Source organism: Sander lucioperca, chromosome 17 (assembly GCF_008315115.2).
Source record: "Sander lucioperca isolate FBNREF2018 chromosome 17, SLUC_FBN_1.2, whole genome shotgun sequence".
Classification (NCBI taxonomy): domain Eukaryota; kingdom Metazoa; phylum Chordata; class Actinopteri; order Perciformes; family Percidae; genus Sander; species Sander lucioperca.
The window spans coordinates 14,667,875-14,690,010 of record NC_050189.1 but is presented as its reverse complement, the minus strand read 5'-3'; the positions used below and the strand labels follow the sequence as shown (position 1 = coordinate 14,690,010).

Here is a 22,136-nt window from a genome sequence, read left to right as displayed (position 1 = left end):
TCTTCAGGAAGTCTTTTATCACTAATATAAGTTCCAAGAAGCTCTCCAATCTTTTCCGTTCTTCAGATATTAAAGTGTACTCAGTTCTGCCTTTCTGCTGCTTTCAGTATTCTTCTACAATACAACAAACTGCTTGCTGAATTTAAAACAACTAAAAGGAAATCATTTCCAAAATTCTTTTATGGACAAATTGAACAGTATATTGAATATAAAAGACTCCACTAAAAAAAAGAATGACAGTTAGATTTTAAAGTGCAGTTTTCTACTGATATTTTCTTTAACTAACACAAAACATCTGTTTTGTGTCTATCGTGATACTTTGCAGCCTTTCGCAAGGAAAAGAAAAAATTTGTATATTGCGCCAGTTGATATTGCGATGTGCAGACCTACACTCTATACCCACTGTCATAATCACAGAGGACAAACAGATGAAAGCTAGCAGACGGCAGCAGCAGATGTCCTGTGGAGTCCTGATAAGACCATGCAGCTAGTCCTTCAAAATCTGCACGCTTTGTGTTCTCTCTCGCTCTTTGTCTCCGTCCGCTCCCTCTCATCTGTGTTTAAGTAGCAATGACCCTTCCAGTTTTATCCGCCTGTACGCGTGTCTACTGTTCAATCTGGCCCCAACCTAAGAGCACTGTGGAGGCCTTTTGTCTTAGGCAGAGCCACTGGAGAGCAGTTGTTGAATGTGGTGCACATGGTCCTGGGCAGATTGAGTTGAATGCATTACCGGGCTCTAAAGAGGCGCAGCTGCTGTTGAGGGAAACGGGCTACGTGTGAATTCATGTTCCTTAGCAACCCCCTCATATCTAAAGGTCTTGATCAGCGCACTCTTTCACTCCGCGGCTATCAGCTAGGACACAACAGATGCCTTTTGTTTACTCAGACAAAACAGAATGATATTTATAGTCTCAGATTGTAGCTTTCTTGCAACTAAGCTTGTGTGTGCTTTTCTTGGAGACCATTCAAACAATAGGGGAATATCAGTTTACAGAGCCAAGCTAAAATCTTACTTTATTTGTATCCTTCTGGTAGATGGATCTCTTTTAATCCTCCATGCTTTCACCAAATAGCTTCACTACAACACATCCTTAAAGACTCCACAGCTTTGCAGGTGTTTGTATTTGCAGGTCAATAGGAGGATATACTGAGAAGCTACACCGGATAAAATGGGAGTTAAGTGTCTTCAAGTGCTTTCCTGACATTTTGGCCCTTCCTGTTATTCAAATTAACATGCGTGATAGAGGAAGAGTATGGTTTCTACGCTTGAACTAAATTTCATTACAATAAAAACAATCATGTCATGTCCAGCTGCAGCAAAAAGCTCAGATAAACCAATTGTACTCTACCTTTCATTAATTCATTCATTCAACCTTTATTTATACTGAAAAAAGTATTGAGGGGCGACCCTCATTTGCAATGTCATCGAGTCAAATTACCAAGACAACAACAAAAACACACAGAAAAGAATACACCATCACAAGAAAGATAGAAAGACAATAAAACTTTCTGAACTAATAAATTAATTTGATAAATAAATTAGGATTATATGGAGGCAAAAGAAAGGACAATTATGTAAAGCAAGTACAAGTAGAAGTTTGCAGGTTTTAAAACTACATTTCTAAATTGTCCAAAAGGCACAAGTGAGTTGATTTTAAGGAAGTGCTGTAATTTGTTCCAGGAGTCAGGTGCATTAAAACCTGCTCAGCATCAAATGGCAGCAAAGTTAGCACCTCGCTAGTGAACAAAGTGGAGCATTGAGCAGCTGTAGAGGCAGATATAGTACATATGTTTATTCTCTTTTCCAAAATCATAACATGTGATGCCATAACTCCTTTATGGATTTACCTGTACAGGGACTGCTGATGAAATTTAGCTATTGAGCTAATTCTCGGACAGTCAATGACTTTTCATTGACCCTGTTATAAAAAATAAATAAAAAAATATGTTCTTAAGCAGTTGGTTGAGAGCAAAACAGAACTAAAAAGAGAAAGATTATTGGAGCTACATTAATCTATTGAATGCTAATGTTGCTGAATGCATACATAGGCAACTGTTTGCTAAGACATTTGCCACAACATCTTTAAAAGGTGAACAGAATGTTAAATCAACTAATATTGCTTTAATTGTTTCCTACTCTGAAATAAACTGAGGGAAGTGAAAGTGCATGTACCAGGTAAGCCACCTTGTAGCATTGTGCTAATTCTACTGTTTAGCTCAAAAATGTTGAGGTGGAGGAGAAGATTATAGCTGTACAGTATGATAAATATACACAGTTGTTAAGTCCTACTTTAGAGGAGCTTAAACTGATACTAAGCAGGGTTCAAAAACAAAATTCAAACTAGTCTAGTGAATTTTCAAATTTTACCAGCCGCTCAATAGATTACCATTGTTTTTTTGGCTGGTGAGTGAAGCAAATCTACCAGCCACTTGCATATTTTACCAACATTTGGCGGGTGGATGGTGCTAATTTTGAACCCTGCTGATAAGCCTTCAAACTATACTTCCTGGTGTGTATTTTGTCTGCTTATTTACCGGTTGTGTGGAAACCCGATTACGAAAACTCGCAAAAAGTCTCGCTGCCCACACTAACCTTAAAGGTGCCCTGCCACACGTATTTCATTACTTTGTGGTAATGTCTGAAGTTCTACCATGTAACATTTGTTGTGGTGAAAATGCCTTGGTTACCTTGTTTCAAGCCATTCTAGCGTGGTATAGAAAGCCTCCAGGAAGACTCAGCTCGATTTGTGCCAGTTCTCATTAATATTTAACGAGCTAAGCTGCTTGACTCTGATTGGCTAACAGCTAGCCAATGAGAGCCGGGCTATCAGCGTCCTTTACCCAGCGCAACTGGGCGAGCTCATGAATAGTAATGAGCTCAGGCAACATGATGTCAGACTGACCAGCTTTTGTAATTGGTCTGATTTCTCCTCTTATTTCTTTTCAGTGGCTAGAGCTGACAGAGGAGGTAGCAGTTCATTTTCACATTCACCACATAACACGAACACATATGGACCTAACAGATTTCAACAAATACAAGTAAAAATGGTTTTGTGTGGCAGGGCACCTTTAACCATTGAAGAGCAATACCTTCAATAACTAAATCAGTAACTTTTACCATTTTGCGAAACTTTCGCAAACTTGGGTTACCATCTAGACAACCTCATATAACCTGTAGCAAAACACCAATATCACCCCATATGGTGTTTAACCTGAGGACTGTAGTCAGTTAACATTTTTATTTAATTTGTAGAATTCTGAGCAAAATAATATTTCTATGTATGAGAAAACTATTTATTGCACCGAGCAGTTCTACTGTTTAAGATTCCGTGTGTGCTCTTAAATTCCATGTTGCAGTTTTAAGTTATTAGGCAGACCAAAGCAGCCTCAAGCCGAATGGCTGGTCTCAGTCCTCCAAAAACCTCAACAACACAAATCCTGGAGTATGCTCATGTCCACAGACCTCTTTATACACAGCTTGAAAATGGATCCTGTTAACATCAATCTGACAGCCGCCTCTTAAAAACCTCTGTTTGTGCACACAGCTTTATGCGGGTTATATGAGTAAAAACTGTTTTAACCAGCCTCACAGGAGCCATTTGCCAAAGGTCAAGGATGTCTTATTATGAGCAAATAGGGCAAAACGCTTGTATTCCTCTGCCCCAGAGCGTAGAGTCTTTATCCTATTTATAACAACAAAATACAGGCTTACGTTTGGCTGATACCTGTCATACGCCAATGTACATCTCTGCGGAGCAATAAACCAATCTCTTACCATTTCATTTGGCTGACGACGGTGAGTGAGATGTGAGCCGTGTGTGTGTGTGTGTGTGTGTGTGTGTGTGTGTGTTATCTAGAGAGTTGTGTAGTTGTAACTCACCAACCATCAACTAAGTGGTTTACCATGCAAATAGGGTTTTATAGGTGGGAGAAAACTATTCAAATATTTGCTCAGTGTGTGGTTGGCAAATTACTTCCTGGTTCTGGGGAACATTCTCCAAATGAAGTAGAGATGCACCGACTACAATTTTCTAGGCCGATTCCAATTTCCGATTTTTCATTGAGTTCGACCTGCCGATACCGATTTTAGCCGATTCTGATTTCATTTTTTCTAACCACTTTACAGCACACACAAATATTTATTTTCTATCTTTTCTTTAATAGAACATTTTGCATAGAACACAGAACATTTTTTGAACAGATAATCAATCACTATAAGATAGAACTATATTAGGGACTGTTGGTTATTTATTAATAGGGCTGCCGGAGGAGTTTTGGGTTCTTTAGTCAAAATAAACTTGACCCTCCCTTCGCCAGCAATACATATTTCTATGACCCTCCAAAATGATTCGGTATAGAGGCATGACCCTCCCCAACAATGTGTTGATGCCTTCTGTACTGGTTTGCGCTTGGCAAAGATGTACAGATAACCACTGGTTTTTACAACCATGACATAGGCGACTTAACCTCTGCTTTCTCACCTACACATCCCACTCCTCTGTTGGCCATTTCAGTAGATTTACTCACTAACATTGTTGTGGAAACACAATGAGCACGGAAACTAAATGCACACTTCCTGCATTACTTCAAATACTAAGTTACTCCTCTAGTAAACTAGTATTCACATGAAATAAAACAAGAAAACATTGAGACCATTCACCAAAGCACTCTGGGCAATAACAAATTCAACACTGGTTGCTATGGACTTGTCACTAGGCTTCCTCAGTCATTGTATATTTTAGCATAAAGGTAAAGCTGCCAAAGCTGAACATTATCCAAAACTCCATTTTCTCAGACGAGCATCAATTTGGGAGCTTGCATGCTACCACTCCTTCTCAAATGCTTTTAAAAGGCTGTCATATACATATATACACACATATATATATATATATATATATATATATATATATATATATATATATATATATGCGCCCTCCCGGCTTGGTGCAGTCCGCAAGCTTTGATTTTTCAAAATAAAAGCTTGCGTCTGGTCCGTTATGTTTTCGTACAGTGTTTTGGATGTTTTTGAACTAAACAGTACGGCAATCATACTAATGAATAAAATTATTTTTTTCAGCAGATGTCTTAGTTACAACACGATGGAGCTAGCAAAGCAGTTTTGTGTTTATATATGCGAGCGGGATTTATTCAGTTTGGGAAATCCCACGGTCTCTAAAGCTACAGCTCAAATTGTCTGGCTGACTAAATAGGGAGGGACCCATCTGCTAGCGATGGGGGCCGAGACTGAGAGAGCTACATGGAGCTACATGGATAAATATGCACCAAACAAGCCACTTTGAAATGTTGCTGTTCTCACAAATACAAAAGTTGGGTGACCCAGACAGTTTATTAAAAAGATAGATTAGAAAGACAGAAGCTCCCAAGACGGCGGCCGCCTGTATACGAGAACGCGACTGTCTTTATAATCTATCTTTTTAATAAATTGTCTGTACACTTACAAAGTTGTCAATGCTTCGATTGACATTTAGGGACCCTCACTATGCTACCGTTCAAGTTTGGTGATATTTTGAGCCCTTTTAGTGGTATGAATAGCGATTTGTTTTTACTTTCCCTGTGCCCTGAATACTAGCGTTGTAAGCTAACCAGCGGTCCACGCTAGCGTCTTTCAAGCTATAAACACATTCAATTAGCATGAAAACATGTCCCAGAGAGAGACAGAGTGGGTACACATCTGTTATTAACCCCTAGGTTCATTTTGCGCCGGAATTGTCCTTTAAGATAATGTAATTAATAGTGGGTTTATTGTTATTATTTGCTAGCCTATGTATAATTCCTATGCATTGTGTATAGTAGCCATTTGGGTGGCAGAAGCTCAGTCCGTAGGGACTTGGGTTGGGAACCGGAGGGTCGCTGGTTCAAGTCCCAGTACGGACCAAAGTACAGAGTGTGGATTGGTAGCTGGAGAGATGCCAGTTCACCTCCTGGGCACTGCCAGGTGCTCTTGAGCAAGGCACCGTACCCCCTCCCCAACCGCTCAGGGCGCTGGTCCAGCACTGGCAGCCCACTCACTCTGACATCTCTCCATTTGTGCATGAATAGGTCCTGAGCATGTGTGTGTATTTCAGGCCTGTGTGTAGTGATTTCTAACAAACAGAGTATGAATTGTAATTTCCCCACTGGGGATCAATAAACAGTATAAAAAAATTTAAATAAATTTACATTGTTATTTATTTGACCGGCATAAAATCGGCATATGTCAGACTGACCAGCCGGTCGCCGGTCATGGCTGATCATGTGAAAATCGGCCAATTCCGGTCACCAGCCGGTCAATCGGTGCATCTCTAAAATGAAGTGGTACGATAAGGTAACGGTTAAGCAGCATTATGTGGAATTATATTATAATCAATGCTTGGTATTTTTCAAATGTGTCCCACGAGGTCTGGAATTGAATGCACTGTAGCATTTGCAGGGTGTGCTGAGTTGTGAAATCAGGTATACTGATTCCCAAACAGGTAGAGCATAATGAATTAACTGTGTTAAAACAACCATGTTCTATTGTAAGCCACACTTGCTCTGTTGACTAGTACTTGCAGATATCATTAAACCAGATCGCCACCATATGTAACCAAGAAAGCTAATTTTAGCACCATGGAAACAGGATGAGTCTCTAACATTCAGTCACAACAGCAGCATAGCTTATGAAGCACAGGTAGCCCACATACCAACCCACTCCCTGTACTTGTTGCTATGTAGAGCCCAGCTTAACACTTAGAGAGAAAACACACATGCACGCACGCACATACACAGACACAGCCTGTGTGGATCTGTGATAGCCTCTTAGCGGAAATATCTAAGCCATTGTGGGAATATGCAAGCATGCAGCCTAGTGTTGTGTGTAACCAAGCGGACTTCCGGGCCTGAAAATTGAAGCCAATGATGAAGTGCCTAAAACCTGCATTCTATCTGCCAAGGTGCTCTTGAGCAAGGCACCGAACCCCCAACTGCTCAGGGCGTCTTTCCATGGGCAGCCCCCTCACTCTGACATCTCTCCATTAGTGCACATATAGGTACTGAGCATGTGTGTGTAATTCCGGCCTGTGTGTAATGTGTATAATAATAACAACAGAGTGAAAACATTGTAATTTCCCTTGCGGGATTAATAAAGTATAAATTATTATTAATATTATTTATCTCATTTCCAGCAGGGCGCTACTGGCTTCAAAAAGAAGTCTGTTTCTATAGAAGTTTATGAAATAATTAACCTACTTCTGCCTTGATTTATTACCTCAATAAACATGTTCCTAAGTGGTTTATTATATTGGTCTCAATAGCTACTTTCAAGTTTTCTTCAATACAGCATGATGTTTATTTCGTAAATTATGGTCCCATAGGATGCCTTAGGGGCGTGGCTACATGCCAACCTGTCAATCAGGACAGGGGCTTAACAATGCTAACCATGGCACTGTGGACATTAAAATAGCCGTGAACTTGTTTTTGGGTATTGTCATCCTAAACTTTGACCCTCTCACTGTGTCTTTTCACTTCATTAAAGTTGATTGGAACACTTTGGTCGCCTAGAAATGTCATGTTCAGCATTCTGCCAACCAAGCTAGCTAGCTAGTGCTAGTGTTAGCTGGTAACTTAAGAGAAAGTCTGCTGATTTTCAACCAGCTCTGTGTGCTGCCGTACATGCTGACGAATGGCACCAGTACCAGGAGGTCCGTGTTTACCCGCCGGTAAAACTCCACTGGATGAGTCGGCAACTTTTCCTCTTTTAGCATTTAGCTTAGCGCAGCGCCACGTAAACCCATAGACTATATTCAATTCAATTCAATTCAATTCAATTCAATTTTATTTATAGTATCAAATCATAACAAGAGTTATCTCGAGACACTTTACAGATAGAGTAGGTCTAGACCACACTCTATAAAGCCCCAACAATTCCAATAGTTCCCCCAAGAGCAAGCATTAGCAGTGGCTATTGCGACAGTGGCGAGGAAAAACTCCCTTTTAGGAAGAACCCAGACTCTTGGTGGGCGGTGTCTGACGGTTGGGGTTATGACGGTACAGGATGTAGCGTGGCACAGCAGAGCATGGGTGGACGCGGTGGACGCAGCAGGACGTAGTCGGGCATTGCAGGGAATCGCAGAGCGTAGCAGGGTGTAGCAGGTCCATAGCCACAGCTGCACCCAAGACCCAGGTCTTGGTGTCGCCCTAATCCGAGGCGATGTTCTGGGTGAAGAAGAAACATAAGGACTCCGGGGAGTAAACTCCCCAGAGCTAGGTGAGTAACAAGCACTTCTGAGACATGATGTGCATAAAAGGAAACAAAAGAAAAGAGCGTGTCATAAGAAGGAACTTCCTCGGCAGTCTAGAATTATAACAGCATAACTAGGAGAGGCACTATATTATTGATTATACGATAGGTAAATCTGATGACTGTAAAGAGAAGCAGAGAAAAGCAGGGGTGCTGTGTCTGCAGCTATACACCCTGCCCCGCCGGTCTAGGCGTTCACTGCAACTCCTCACTCCCTAACTATAAGCTTTATCAAAGAGGAGAGTTTTCAGTTTAGTCTTAAATGTAGCGACGGTGTCTGCCCCCCGAACCCAGATTGGGAGCTGGTTCCACAGGAGAGGAGCCTGATAGCTGAAGGCTCTGCCTCCCATTCTACTTTTAGAGACTCTAGGAACCACAAGTAACTCTGCATTCTGGGAGCGTAGTGCTCTAGTGGGACAATAAGGTACTAAGAGGTCCTCAAGATATGAAGGTGCTTGACCATTTAGAGCTTTATAGGTCAGAAGAAGGATTTTAAATTCAATCCTGGATTTTACAGGAAGCCAATGGAGAGAAGCTAATACAGGAGAAATATGATCTCTTTTCTTAGTTCTTGTCAGAACACGCGCTGCAGCATTCTGGATCAGCTGGAGAGTCCTAAGGGACTTATTTGAGCATCCTGATAATAAGGAATTACAGTAGTCCAGCCTGGAAGTAACGAATGCACGGACTAGTTTTTCTGCATCGTTTTGAGACAGGATGTTCCTAATTTTAGCAATGTTACGAAGGTGAAAAAAGGCTGTTCTAGAGGTGTGTTTTAGATGGGCGTTAAAGGATAGATCCTGATCAAAAATAACTCCTAGATTTCTGACAGTAGTACTTGAGGCCAGGGCAATGCCATCCAGAGTAATTATATCTTCGGCTAATGAGGTTCGTAGGGGTTTGGAGCCCAGGACAATAACTTCGGTTTTGTTTGAGTTTAACATCAGGAAATTGTAGGCCATCCATGATTTTATATCTTTAATGCAAGCTTGAAGTTTAGCTAGCTGGCTGGTTTCGTCTGGCTTGATTGACAGATATAATTGGGTGTCATCCGCATAACAGTGAAAGTTAATTGAGTGTTTCCTAATAATATTGCCTAGAGGAAGCATATATAAGGAGAATAGAATTGGTCCAAGCACTGAGCCTTGAGGAATGCCATGGTTAATTTTAGCGTAATTGGAGGGTTTATTGTTAACATTAACAAATTGCGATCGATCAGAGAAGTAGGACTTAAACCAGTTTAGTGCGATTCCTTTAATGCCAACTAAATGTTCCAGTCTCTGTAAGAGGATGGTATAGTCAATAGTATCGAATGCAGCACTAAGATCTAATAAGACAAGTACGGAGACAAGTCCTTTGTCTGATGCAGTTAGAAGATCGTTAGTGATTTTCACCAGTGCCGTCTCTGTGCTATGATGCTTTCTAAATCCTGACTGAAAGTCCTCAAATAAGCTATTGCTATGTAGAAAATCACATAACTGGTTAGCGACTACTTTCTCAAGGATCTTGGAGAGAAAGGGAAGGTTAGATATAGGTCTATAGTTGGCTAAGACCTCAGGATCGAGGGTGGGTTTTTTCAGTAGAGGTTTTATCACAGCTACTTTAAATGACTGCGGTACATAACCTGTCAATAAAGACATATTTATCATATCTAGCAATGAAGTGTTAACCACGGGTAACGCTTCTTTAAGTAGCTTCGTTGGGATGGGGTCCAAGAGACAGGTAGATGGCTTAGCTGAAGAGACCTTTAGCATTAATTGTTGAGGGTTTATAGGATAAAAGCAATCTAAGTATATGTCAGGTCTAGTCGTTCTTTCTAGCAGTCTGTCAGTTAAAGGTGACCCATTAGAGGTTGGGGGAAAGAGGTGATGAATAGTATCTCTAATTGTTATAATTTATCGTTAAAGAAACTCATGAAGTCATCACTACTCAGAGCTATAGGAATAGATGGCTCAGTAGAGCTGTGGCTATCTGTCAGCCTGGCTACAGTGCTGAAAAGAAACCTTGGGTTGTTCTTATTTTCTTCTATTAGTGATGAATAGTAGTCTGATCTGGCCTTTCTTAGGGTCTTCCTATAGGTTTTCAGACTGTCTTGCCAGTCTAAACGAGATTCTTCCAGTTTGGTGGAACGCCATTTACTTTCAAGTTTGCGCGAGATTTGCTTTAATTTACGAGTTTGGGAGTTATACCAAGGTGCTAGTTTCCTTTGCTTCATCGTCTTCTTTTTAAGGGGAGCAACAGAGTCTAAAGTCGTCCGTAGGCAGGCCGTAGCATCGTCTACGAAATGATCAATTTGAGAGGGACTAAAGTTTACATAAAGATCCTCTGTTATATTACGGCACGTTAATGAGTTTAGTGCTGTTGGAATATCTTCCTTAAATTTAGCTATAGCACTGTCAGATAGGCTTCTAGCGTAGAAGCTTTTATCTAATTTCGTATAATCGGGTAGTAAGAATTCGAAAGTTATTAAGAAGTGGTCTGATAATAAAGGATTTTGCGGGAATACTATTACGTCTTCAATTTTGATGCCATATGCCAGCACAAGGTCGAGGGTGTGGTTAAAACAGTGCGTGGCCTCATGCACACTCTGACTGAAACCAATTGAATCTAGTAGTGAGTTGAAAGCAGTACTAAGGCTATTGCTGTCAACGTCCACATGGATATTAAAATCACCTACAATAAGTACTTTGTCTGATTTTAGGACTACACATGATAAAAACTCTGAGAATTCCGATAAAAATTCACAATATGGACCTGGTGCTCGGTAGACAACAACAAATATAATAGGCTGTACTGTTTTCCATGTTGGATGCTGAAGGTTAAGAACGAGATTTTCAAAAGAGTTATAATTTAGTTTAGGTTTAGGATTAATTAACAGGTTAGAGTCAAATATGACTGCAACTCCCCCTCCTCGGCCTGAGCCTCTAGGAATTTGAGTATTAATATGAGTGGGAGGAGTGGCTTCATTTAGACTGACATACTCTTCATGGCCCAGCCAGGTTTCAGTTAGACAGAATAGATCAATTTGATTATCGGATATCAATTCGTTTACTAGTATTGCTTTAGAAGACAGAGATCTGATATTTAGTAGACCGCATCTAATTTTCCTATCCTGTTCTATCATTGCAGTGGTAGTTGTAATTCCAATTAGGTTGTTAAGTATTGCCCCTTTTTTGGTTACCTGTGGCTGACGTGAACTGGATGCTAAATTGACTATGTTTGCAGTCAACTCCTTATTACTTAGGGGATTCAACACTTTGTATGGTCTATTGTTGATTATAACTGGAATAGTACTAGTATTACATTTTACCCTGCAGAAAACATTTTCAGATTCATTCACTTGTAAAGTGCCATTAGGATCAATACCTGGGGGGCATGAATCTGTGATATTTTCAACAGAATGTCAATACTTAACTTTCAGTGTGGTCATTATGTTGTCAGATAGCAGCCTGGCTCCATGTCGGTTTGGGTGGAGACCATCATGTTTCAGCAGGCTGGGCCTCTCCCAGAACAAGTTGAAGTTGTCGACATAGGGAATGCCCAGGGAAGCGCAGTGGGGTTTCAGCCAGGTGTGGAGCCCGAACAGTCTGGACCATCTTTCAGCACCCTTTCTGTAGGTAGGTAGAGGCCCAGAAATGACGATCCGTTTTCCTGTGCCCATCAGGGTGGTGATGAGAGTGGTGAAGTCTTTTCGAAGTGCTGTCGACCGTCTCTCTCTGATGTCGTTTGTGCCCACATGCACGATGATGTTGTCGACCTTAGCGTGGCAGGCGAGGATGCTGGGAAGTTTGTGCTGGATGTCACGGACCTTGGCACCAGGGAAGCAGTAGACCTTGGACGGACCGCTAGGTGTAGGGGGAATGTAGAGGTCCCTGACCATGGAGCTTCCGATGACCAGCGTGGAAGTTGTTGGGTCTGAAGGGGGGGCGCGCCGACTGTGTGGATGGGCCAGGATGAGCGCCGTGGGGACGTGGCAGAGAAGGGTTTCCGCAGAGCAGAGGGAACTCCTCATCGTTCATCAGAATGGTGTAGCGATTTTCTAGTCGTATAGGTTGGGCTGGGCCTGAGCGTTGTCCTGACCGCCTGCTGTGGTGCTTGCTTATACGCCATGGCTCAGGCTGGTGTGGAGTGGAGCTGGTCAGCAGAGCTGACTTGGTTCTCGGCAGAAGCCGAGGAGAGACGACAGGGACAGAGGTTGTATTAGTGCGTGGTGGGGTGAGAGTAGTGCAGGGCAGAGTGGAATCAAAACATCCGACATTAGTGTGTGTGTGAGGGGAACTTCCAATGATAATGGTGTCAAGGAACTGTTCATTCACCTTGATCTGGTGGAGAGTCGCTATTCTGGCTTCAAGTTCCACTATCTTCTGGCTGAACAGGAGGCACGAGTCGCAGCCAGGTGTACAGCTGAGGGGGGGCATCGTGTAGCTTGCTAGTTTAGCTAGTAGCAACGTTGACGGAGGCCCTCTCCAAAACCGATCCCTCTTCTTCTTCTTCACTTGCAGTTCACAAGTCAACACTTGCGGATGCTCCTGCTTGTGTTAGCAAGCTGTGGATACTCCGTTACTACAGAAGGTGAGGTACCTCAAGTTGTATAGTATATATATAATGGACCAACAGATCCCGTGTCTCTGGACGGAGACCAGTGAAGTATATTAGAAGCACTTTTCCGGTGCTGGCTGAGCGTTACTGAGCAGCCTCCAACTGAGCTTGAAGACGTAGATGTGCCGTGAGCAACCTGTCTGAAAGTTGGAAGTCTTCTGGGAGCTGTGCCAAGAGAAATCTCAATCATTCCTAATATTGCAGAGACGGAGAGCGTAGGTATATGTAAGGAGATAACATAGACACAGGCTAAGTATTGATCATTAAATTGATAGCTGCTGGAGCTGCTACCCCCGCGACCCGTTACCGGATAAGCGGAAGAAGATGGATGGATAAAATGATAGTTAACATTAGTAATTAAACTTAAACAGCTACACAACACGTACCCAGCTCTGCCCTTTTGTCCAAATATGGTCACTTCTGGCTCCAAAATACCAAGATGACAATGGCCAAAATTCAAACTCCTGGCTTCAAAATGGAGGCCCACAAACCAATAAGTGACGGCTACTGTACGTCCATTATTTTTTCAGGTCTATGGGTGTAACATAAAATAACAAAACTTTGTAGATATGTAGCCATTTGTGTCAATTATTAATGTACTGGTGTACTTTAGATCCATCATCAAAACAATGTGTTAAAAAAAAATACATTTTGCTATTTCTTCATGTTGTGTTAACTGTTGTGCTTTAACACTAAATGTTAAGTTACTTAAGTTCTTTATTTGATGTTGCTCTCCGTAGATCCGTTGACAGTTTCATTTCCAACACCGCCAACCAGCCTGGAGGCCAATGAGAAACATCTTAATGATGTTTACATAGCAGTGTCTGGATGATGTATTCAGTCCCAGTGACTCATGACAAAATGCCATTCCAGCCTGATGTAACATCCACTGAAATGAATCACACTAATAGTGACGATTAATCACACACATTATCATTTAGTAGGGCTGCAACTAACGATTATTTTAATAATCGATTAATCTGTCGATTATTTTTTCGATTAATCGATGAATCGGATAAAAAAAAAAAAAAAAACATTAATTTACATCAACTCAATACATACTTACATACATGTTGTTTTAGTTAATAGTTGTGTAAAGGTAAGTAACCCAAAGAGCAGATACAGACCACACACACACACACACACACACACACACACACACACACACACACACACACGAAGCTTATTCATTACATTATTACCATCATTGTAGTAAGTGCAAGTTAAGTTCATTTGTACACCACATTTAAACACAGCTTAAGATGACCAAGTGCTATAAAAGAACTTTAAAATTTAATTTAAAAAGTACAACACACACAAATACTAAGTCAACAATAACTGATATGGGACAAAGCAGAGAATATATACATGACAATAGATTGAAAAATTAATGGGCCAAAAAAGGCAAGTGAATAAAAACGTGTCTTTTGTCCTGCCTGCTTTACTACGGTTATTAACGAGCTAACGTTAGCTTGTCATGCTTGTGAAGCTGGATAACGAGTAAACACCACACCAGCACCAGAAGAGCTACTGGAGAGACGTTACGTTCCTCACTTCAAAACGGAACAAAAATAGGATTGTGTAGTGACTTTACCCTGCTGTTGAACTCCCTTCCTCCTCATCAAGGACTCCAACATGTTTACGTTTTAGGTGGTGAAGCATCACCGTGGTGCGCCCGTGCCATGCCGTGTCGCTTTTGCTTATCTTGCAATTAACACATTTCGATTTATTTAGTGTGAAATGCCCACACCTTGGATGACTTAGGTCATACTGATTTCTCTGCCTGCGCCATGTGTTTCAGAACGACGTTAAGGGTCTCTCCGGTCTCTCTCCGTATTTCCTCTACTCCGCTCTGCTCTTTTTTCTTTTCTTTCGCTCCGCGCCGCTCCGCACGGCACTCAACTCAATTGCTTTTATCTCCGCGACTGAGTGGCGTGTCGTGCGACACAACGAATCGATAATGAAATTCGTTGCCAACTTTTTTAATAATCGAATTTTATCGACTTTATCGATTCGTTGTTGCAGCCCTATCATTTAGGCTTAGACGCATGAAGCTCAGGCAAGATGACTTTATGTACTCAATAAGCTCACAGCTTTCATATGGCACCCTTTACAGTGTAGTTAACATGGTATTGCATTTCCTGTCTTCCTGATCTCCAGAGTTCCTTGCATGTACATGTGTGACAGATGCTACACTGAGCGTGTAGAACCCAAGAGGCTGTGTGTGGCTCAAAGACAGGGAGACTACCACTGTGGCAGTGATAGTAACTGTAGCTGCTATTCTACCTGTGGACAGGTACCAGAACTCATTATGGCTCATCACCCATTATGTTGGTGGTAACCAAAGCGATTGACATGCTGCTAGGCAACATCATGACAAATCTATTGCTTCAGTGTCGATGCATTGACAGATGATTCATGGCCATGGTAATGTTGCATGGTGGGGGGTTTCCATAATAAAACCGGTCAGAGCGGTATCAGGTTATCCTGTAATTTAAAACTCTTTATTCTAACATATACAGTTGTTCTTATACCGATAACAGTATTGGAAAAGCCTCTGATACTGCCTAAAATTCTGGTATCAGTGAGTATGCAAGTCTATGCACCGATCCAATAGAAGGTAATTTAAAACGTGTTAAAAGTAGTTTTAATTATGTTCTTTTTCCGTTATGACCGACTGTTAAACTAGATAATAAAAGAACGTTCTATGGCATTCATTCTCTGTATGTATTTGTTCATGTTTTACTAAGGGATTACCAGAGCCAAGACATACAACACTGATAGCAATCATATCACATCTATAAAAAATAAGTAAGGTTGGTAGTATAGAGCTGTTAAGAAAGAAAAAAAAAAAGCTAATGCCGAGAGCTCCCACTTAACTAAAACGGCAGTTTTGGGGGCATATCATAAAGAGTGTCTTTGTGCCTCTTAACAGACACAAAATGCAATTAAAATGTCTGTACAACATGAACAGGGCCCTTACATGGCAACAAGATGCGTTTTCAACTCAGACATTGTTTAAATTCACCTACCCTGTTAGCTGCTAGCTGCCGTCTGGGATGAGTGAGTGTGTTCAGCCAGGCTTCGGTAATAATCATCAAGCAGCAGTTCCCTGTGTATTTGTAGCATATATATCCATTTCGTGTGCGATCCATCTGGCGTTGGTGAATAGTAGTCTCTGCAGTGGCGAACTGTGTGTTAGTTGCCTTAGCCAGGCTAGCAGGGCCGACCGGCATCCTTCTAATTCCTCCCCGCCTTCCTCGCCTGCTGCGGCCGACAACAATCCACGGGCGCCCGCTGGTCTGGTGGATGTCCTCCAGAGGACAGTTCATGCTTTCGCGGCGAAATTTTTGCGGCGAAAAAAATGTATTTCCCCCTCAAAAATAGGTAATTCAGCACTGTAGCGGTTATGATCATATCAGTGACTATGTAACTACATGGAAACGGGACAAATGATGCCTGGTTCTTGTAAAGTAACAGCGTTACAGAAGGCTAGCTGTAGTCTTGCGCTGAAGTCCCGTGGGATTTCAGTTGTAGCAGGAAAAGGTAAACAGCAGTGTGCAGATGGAAGCGTGGTGTGAGAAGAGTGAAGAGCGGAGGTGTTCACAAGGGAAGACGCTTGGAGTAACCTATGGAGCTAGAGTTAGCCTTCAGTAACGCCATTACTGTACAAGAAACAGACATCATTTGTCCCGTTTCCATGTAGTTACATAGTCACTGATATGATCATAACCACTACAGTGCTCAATTACATATTTTTGAGGAGGAAATACATTTTTTTCGCCGCAAAAATTTCGCCGCGAAAGCATGAACTGTCCTCTGGAGGACATCCACCAGACCAGCGGGCGCCCGTGGATTGTTGTCGGCCGCGGCAGGTGAGGAAGGCGGGGAGGAAGTAGAAGGATGCCGGTCGGCCCTGCTAGCCTGGCTAAGGCAACTAACACACAGTTCGCCACTGCAGAGACTACTATTCACCAACGCCAGATGGATCGTACACAAAATGGATATATATGCTACAAATACACAGGGAATTGCTGCTTGATGATTATTGCCGAAGCCTGGCTGAACTCACTCACTCATCCCAGACAGCAGCTAGCAGCTAACAGGGTAGGTGAATTTAAACAATGTCTGAGTTGAAAATGCATCTTGCTGTCATGTAAGGGCCCTGTTCATGTTGCACAGACATTTTAATTGCATTTTGTGTCTGTTAAGAGGCACAAAGACACTCTTTATGATATGCCCCCAAAACTGCCGTTTTAGCTAAGTGGGAGCTCTCGGTATTAGCTGCAGCAGCTCCAGTTAGCTAGCACCGATTTGGCTCGTTTTTTTTTGCTATCGACAGTACTCACATACTTATAGCGATCAGGATTAACGTAAAAATTGCCCGGAGTTCTCCTTTAACCCCAAATTGATATCTGATGAGTTAGTAATCCACTCAACACAGAAAAAGCCAATTTCCTAATTGTTCACACAGCTGTCTTAATTACAATTACAAAAGGGGAAGAGAAAAACAACAAAGACGAATGAGGAGAAAAGACAATAAAAAGAAGAAGAATGAGCAGTGGAAAAGGAAGAGGTGTAAGAGTGAGAGGTGGTGGACAGGGTAGAGGGAGAGGAAGAGGAGATGGAGAAAGAGCAAGAAGAGCTGAAGATGTAGGAGAAAGAGCAAGAAGAGGTGAGGATGTAGGAAGAGGAGAAGATAGAGGAGTAGAGGGAGAAGAGATGGATAGATTGGAGGGCAATGGTATAGTGGAGAGAGAAAGAGTAGAAAATATAAGAAGAGATGGACAGAGAGGAAGAGGGCAAGGTGTAAGAGGAGGGAGGAGAGGTAGAAGGATAGGGTACACACGTTTCAAATGAAATCAGAGCCACACTTATTGACCATGTCATAAATCATGGTCTCTCACTGAGAGAAGCTGGGCAGAGAATCAGCCCAATATAAACAGATCCACAGTTGCTTCAATTATCCGCACATTTCAGAGGGAAAACCGGAACTATATCATTCTACTTCTACAATGAGAGTCCATGTAGTCTTGTTTGACATAGGTCTAGATTTCTACAGTAAATGTTCCTGCTTGTCCAAACATTTTTCAGAATTGAAGTTAGAGAACATTCAGGTGGACGAACAAGACTTCTTTCAGTTGAACAAGAGCATGCCATTGTTGACATGGTGGTCCAGAACAACACCCTCCGCCTCAAAGAAATTCAGCAAAGAATAACACAGGACAATCAACTGTTCCACAATATCCACCAATCTCCACAATTGATCGTGTTCTAAGGAGAAATGCAATCCGAATGAAGCAAGTATACAAAGGGCCCTTTGAGAGGAAGGAGAAGGAGAGTGAAGGAGTTGCGATTCCAGTTTGTTCAAGTATGTGCAACCCAATTACTGCACTTTTCCTGTCAACACAAAGATATATTTTTCCTGAATTTTAAGTATGTGTCCATAAACTATTCCATGTTAATGTAAGTGAAAAGATTTAGGCATATCTATGTAACCTGTTGCTTCAAAGTGTGAACTCAAACTTTAGCAACAGTTTCACAGCAGACTGCAATCAATGCCATTACTGTAAAACACTAACTTACTGTATTGTACCTTGCGTTCTTTTTACTCTAGAGAATCTTGGAGTTGGAGTACCTGTATATTGATGAAGCAGGCTTCAATCTTCACAAAAAAAGGAGAAGAGGGAGAAATGTGATTGGCCGTCGTGCTACAGTCAATGTCCCTGGACAACGAGGAGGCAACATCACTCTCTGTGCCATAATTTCTACAACTGGTGTTGTGGCACACAATGCTGTCTTGGGACCATACAACACAGCAAGGCTCCTACATTTTTTAAACCTCCTCAATGAAATCCTCTTTCCGCAGGGTGATCAGGAGCAAATGGTGCGGAATTTTGTAGTTATTTGGGACAATGTCCAATTCCACCATTCAGCACTAGTGCGAGAGTGGTTTGAGAATCACCCACATTTCAGGATGGTGTTCCCTCCTTTCCTGAATCCAATTGAGGAATTCTTCTCCTCTTGGAGATGGAAAGTACATGATCGCAGGGGTTAGGGTTACCCTAATCCTAACCCTTTTGTGGGGTGACAACTCATTGTTATACACCTGAACTCCTCATTAAAGAACTTAATGAAAAACATGTATTTTCATTTATTTCTTTATCTTCAGCTGAATTTGTTATCAAATCAACAGAGTACACACTTTTAGTTTTGTTGTTAATATTGAATTTTAATAAATGCATTACTAGAATAAAATGCTGTGTTTCATTGTGCAGTGAATACTTAACTGTTTTGCCAACATAAGAGTGTGTTTAGTTTGCTGTGTTATCTGTTTTGAGAGCTGTTACCTGAGTTTGGAGAAATGTGCCAAATCAATTGAGAAAAACTGTAAATGGGCATTAATGATAATGTCTTCATCAACATCCATCGCAGGCCCCTGACTTGAATCAAATTCATATCGTGGGAGACTTTGTGATATCAGCACATACTGTATCATTGTCCAAACAATCGATATAATATCGTATCGTGATAACACTTGTGATTTACACCCCTAGTTGTGAGCAGTAGAAATAGCATTTGCTACCTAAAGGAGTATCTATCTAGTTAGTCTATACCAACAACATTCCACTTCCAGGATTGCTCCGTTGCCGCTGAAAATTCCGCCAGATGTCCCTATTTTCAGCTGGATGTCTGTTACCTTCCTCTGTCTCTGTGTTGTGTTCTAACCTCTGGTGGATTTGTGAGGACTATGGTTAACTGCTCCTCAGATCTCTGCAGGGTCAATCCAGACAGCTAGCTAGACTATCTGTCCAATCTGAGTTTTCTGTTGCACGATTAAAACTACTTTTGAACGTACACATGTTCCACCAAAACAAGTTCCTTCCTGAGACTATTTAGCAGAGGCACCGTGGCTCCGTCCGGAGATTAGCACCACCCAAGATGATTGTGATTGGTTTAAAGAAATGTCAATAAACCAGAGCATGTTTTTCTCCATCCAGGAATGCTGTGTGGACTAGCCAGACCTTCCTTTGCAGCGCTGTGGAGGAAGGTCTGGCAATGCGAGACTACTATCTGGTTTGCCCTGGGCCCTGATGGAGAGACACTGTGCTATCAATATTTCACACGGTGATGACCTGGCAGTGAAAGGTGAGAAAGCAGGGATGATGAATTCTGGCTGACGTCACCCACTATGGCCCACCAGTCTTCCGCTGTTACTGCATTCTCTTCACGAGCAGGATTACACAACAGCAATCAATAAGCAATAAAACCACAAGGCCGTATACAGTGGAGCACAATGTAATCCAATGGTGCTTCTTTGGCAGCGAGAGAGAGCAGGCTGGTGGAGAGGGGGAATGATATGCAGTGTGTATCGACAGAAAGCAGGCAAGACGCTTTTCAGTACTGGCTGGAAGTCATTATGTGGGCGCTGCCTCGATGGTGACCTGTCATGAAGATGAAGATGAAAGGGCTGGCTGCACACACACACACACACACACACACACACTCCGTTGCCTTTATTTGGCATTCAATAACCTGAGGCACATCCCATGACATTACTGTGATCGGATCTGATTCTCGGAAGTAAGGAAACATTACTTTGTAGGGCTGGGACGATATGTTTTTAGCCCCGATTTGATTATATCACAATACATGGGTACTGATTCGATCTGTATTTCGATTTTCAGTTATTGTGATTCCAGTGCTCGAATTATGTGGGAGCCAGAGGGAGCCGAGCTCCCATAGAGTGAGGACTGGCTCCCATGAAAGCAACAAAGTCAAAAATCTGAGGGGGTCTCTCACATCAGAAGGTGTCTGCCATATGTGGCATTGTAATTTAATCTTAAACAACGCTCATTATCCATCCTCTTACCATTAAAGACGTTAAATTAAAATATAAAATATAGGCTACTATGGGACGTAGCCCCACATCATCACATACCCTTCACCATACCTAGAGATTGGCATGGTTTTATTTCAGTTAGCCTAATAGCTGGTTTGATTTGCATTGATATGGATCTTATCTCAGTTAGCTATTAGGCTAACTGAAATAAAACCATGCCAATCTCTAGGTATGGTGAAGGGTATGTGATGGTGTGGGGGGGTATGGTGAGGGGTATGTAATGATGTGGGGGGGTATGGTGAAGGGTATGTGATGGTGTGGGGCTATTTTAATTCCAAAGGCCAAGGGAACTTTATCAGGATGCATAGTATCCTGGATCCATGAAATAACTGGCCTTTAAAAATAAAAATCTGCCTTCCTCTATGGGAATTTAACATAGGGGTATGTATAATTATGGCCCCTGTATTTTAAGGAAGAACATTTATTTATTTACAATACATTATTCATTCACAAAACAAATTGGTGTCCTTAAAAGGTCAGATTTTTCCTATTCTTTTTAATTAAGGCATTAAGATCAATTTCCAAAAGATGATTTTTTTTATTCCTTTTTTTAGTCAACTTGACCATAGGTATGAATACTTATGAGCAGCACTGTATATATATATTCTTTTCCTTCTTTAACAAAAATTAAAGTTGAATAATATACTCCTAGAGACAATATATGATGAGACATTTCAAAAAACTGTTTTCTAAAAAGAATGTACATCAAATGTCAGTCAGTCAGTCTGACATTTATTTCATTTGTAAAGAAGAACATAACATGGATATTCTGCATTTTTGTTTTTCTGCTTTCACTCTGTTTTGCTGGACATGGATATGATGTAGTCGACGTCGGCGGCACCGTATAAACAGAAAATATTAAGGTGAAAACGACTTTTAAACCTACACAAGTACCGCGGCTTTACTCTGGCGCTTAGCACCGCCCAAGATGATTGTGATTGGTTTAAAGAAATGCCAATAAACAAGAGCACGTTTTCCTCCCATCTCCGACTGCTATGTGAAGAGGCCAGACCCTCCTCCAGAGCGCTATGGAGGAGGGTCTGGCAAAGCGAGACTAGACGATAGCCAACCCTCGTTACGCGATCTAATAGAGTCCCAGTTCACCTGTCCGGGAAGCTCAGACATACGTTTGGAGTTGGCGAACAGCTGCAGACTGGCACAGTACCAGTCGCGTGCGTTGTCACCTGGACACCTCCATCACATCCACCTGAGAGGTTGTTCCTTGCAATACCAGTTGGATTTACCGCAGTGACGCCATCGGCACAAGTTGCTGATGTCAGCTGCTTTTTCATTTGCCAGAATGTATCTTAATGAAAAAACGCCGGTTCAGCCGGTTTGCATGAATCAAACCGGTTT

At 41.8% G+C, this 22,136-nt stretch overlaps 1 protein-coding gene across 2 annotated transcripts in view; it reads right to left on the bottom strand.

Moving 5' to 3' along the window:
- neurl1aa (neuralized E3 ubiquitin protein ligase 1Aa) overlaps nt 1–22,136 on the bottom strand; it is a 114,524-nt gene that overhangs the window by 85,482 nt on the left and 6,906 nt on the right. The window lies entirely within an intron of this gene.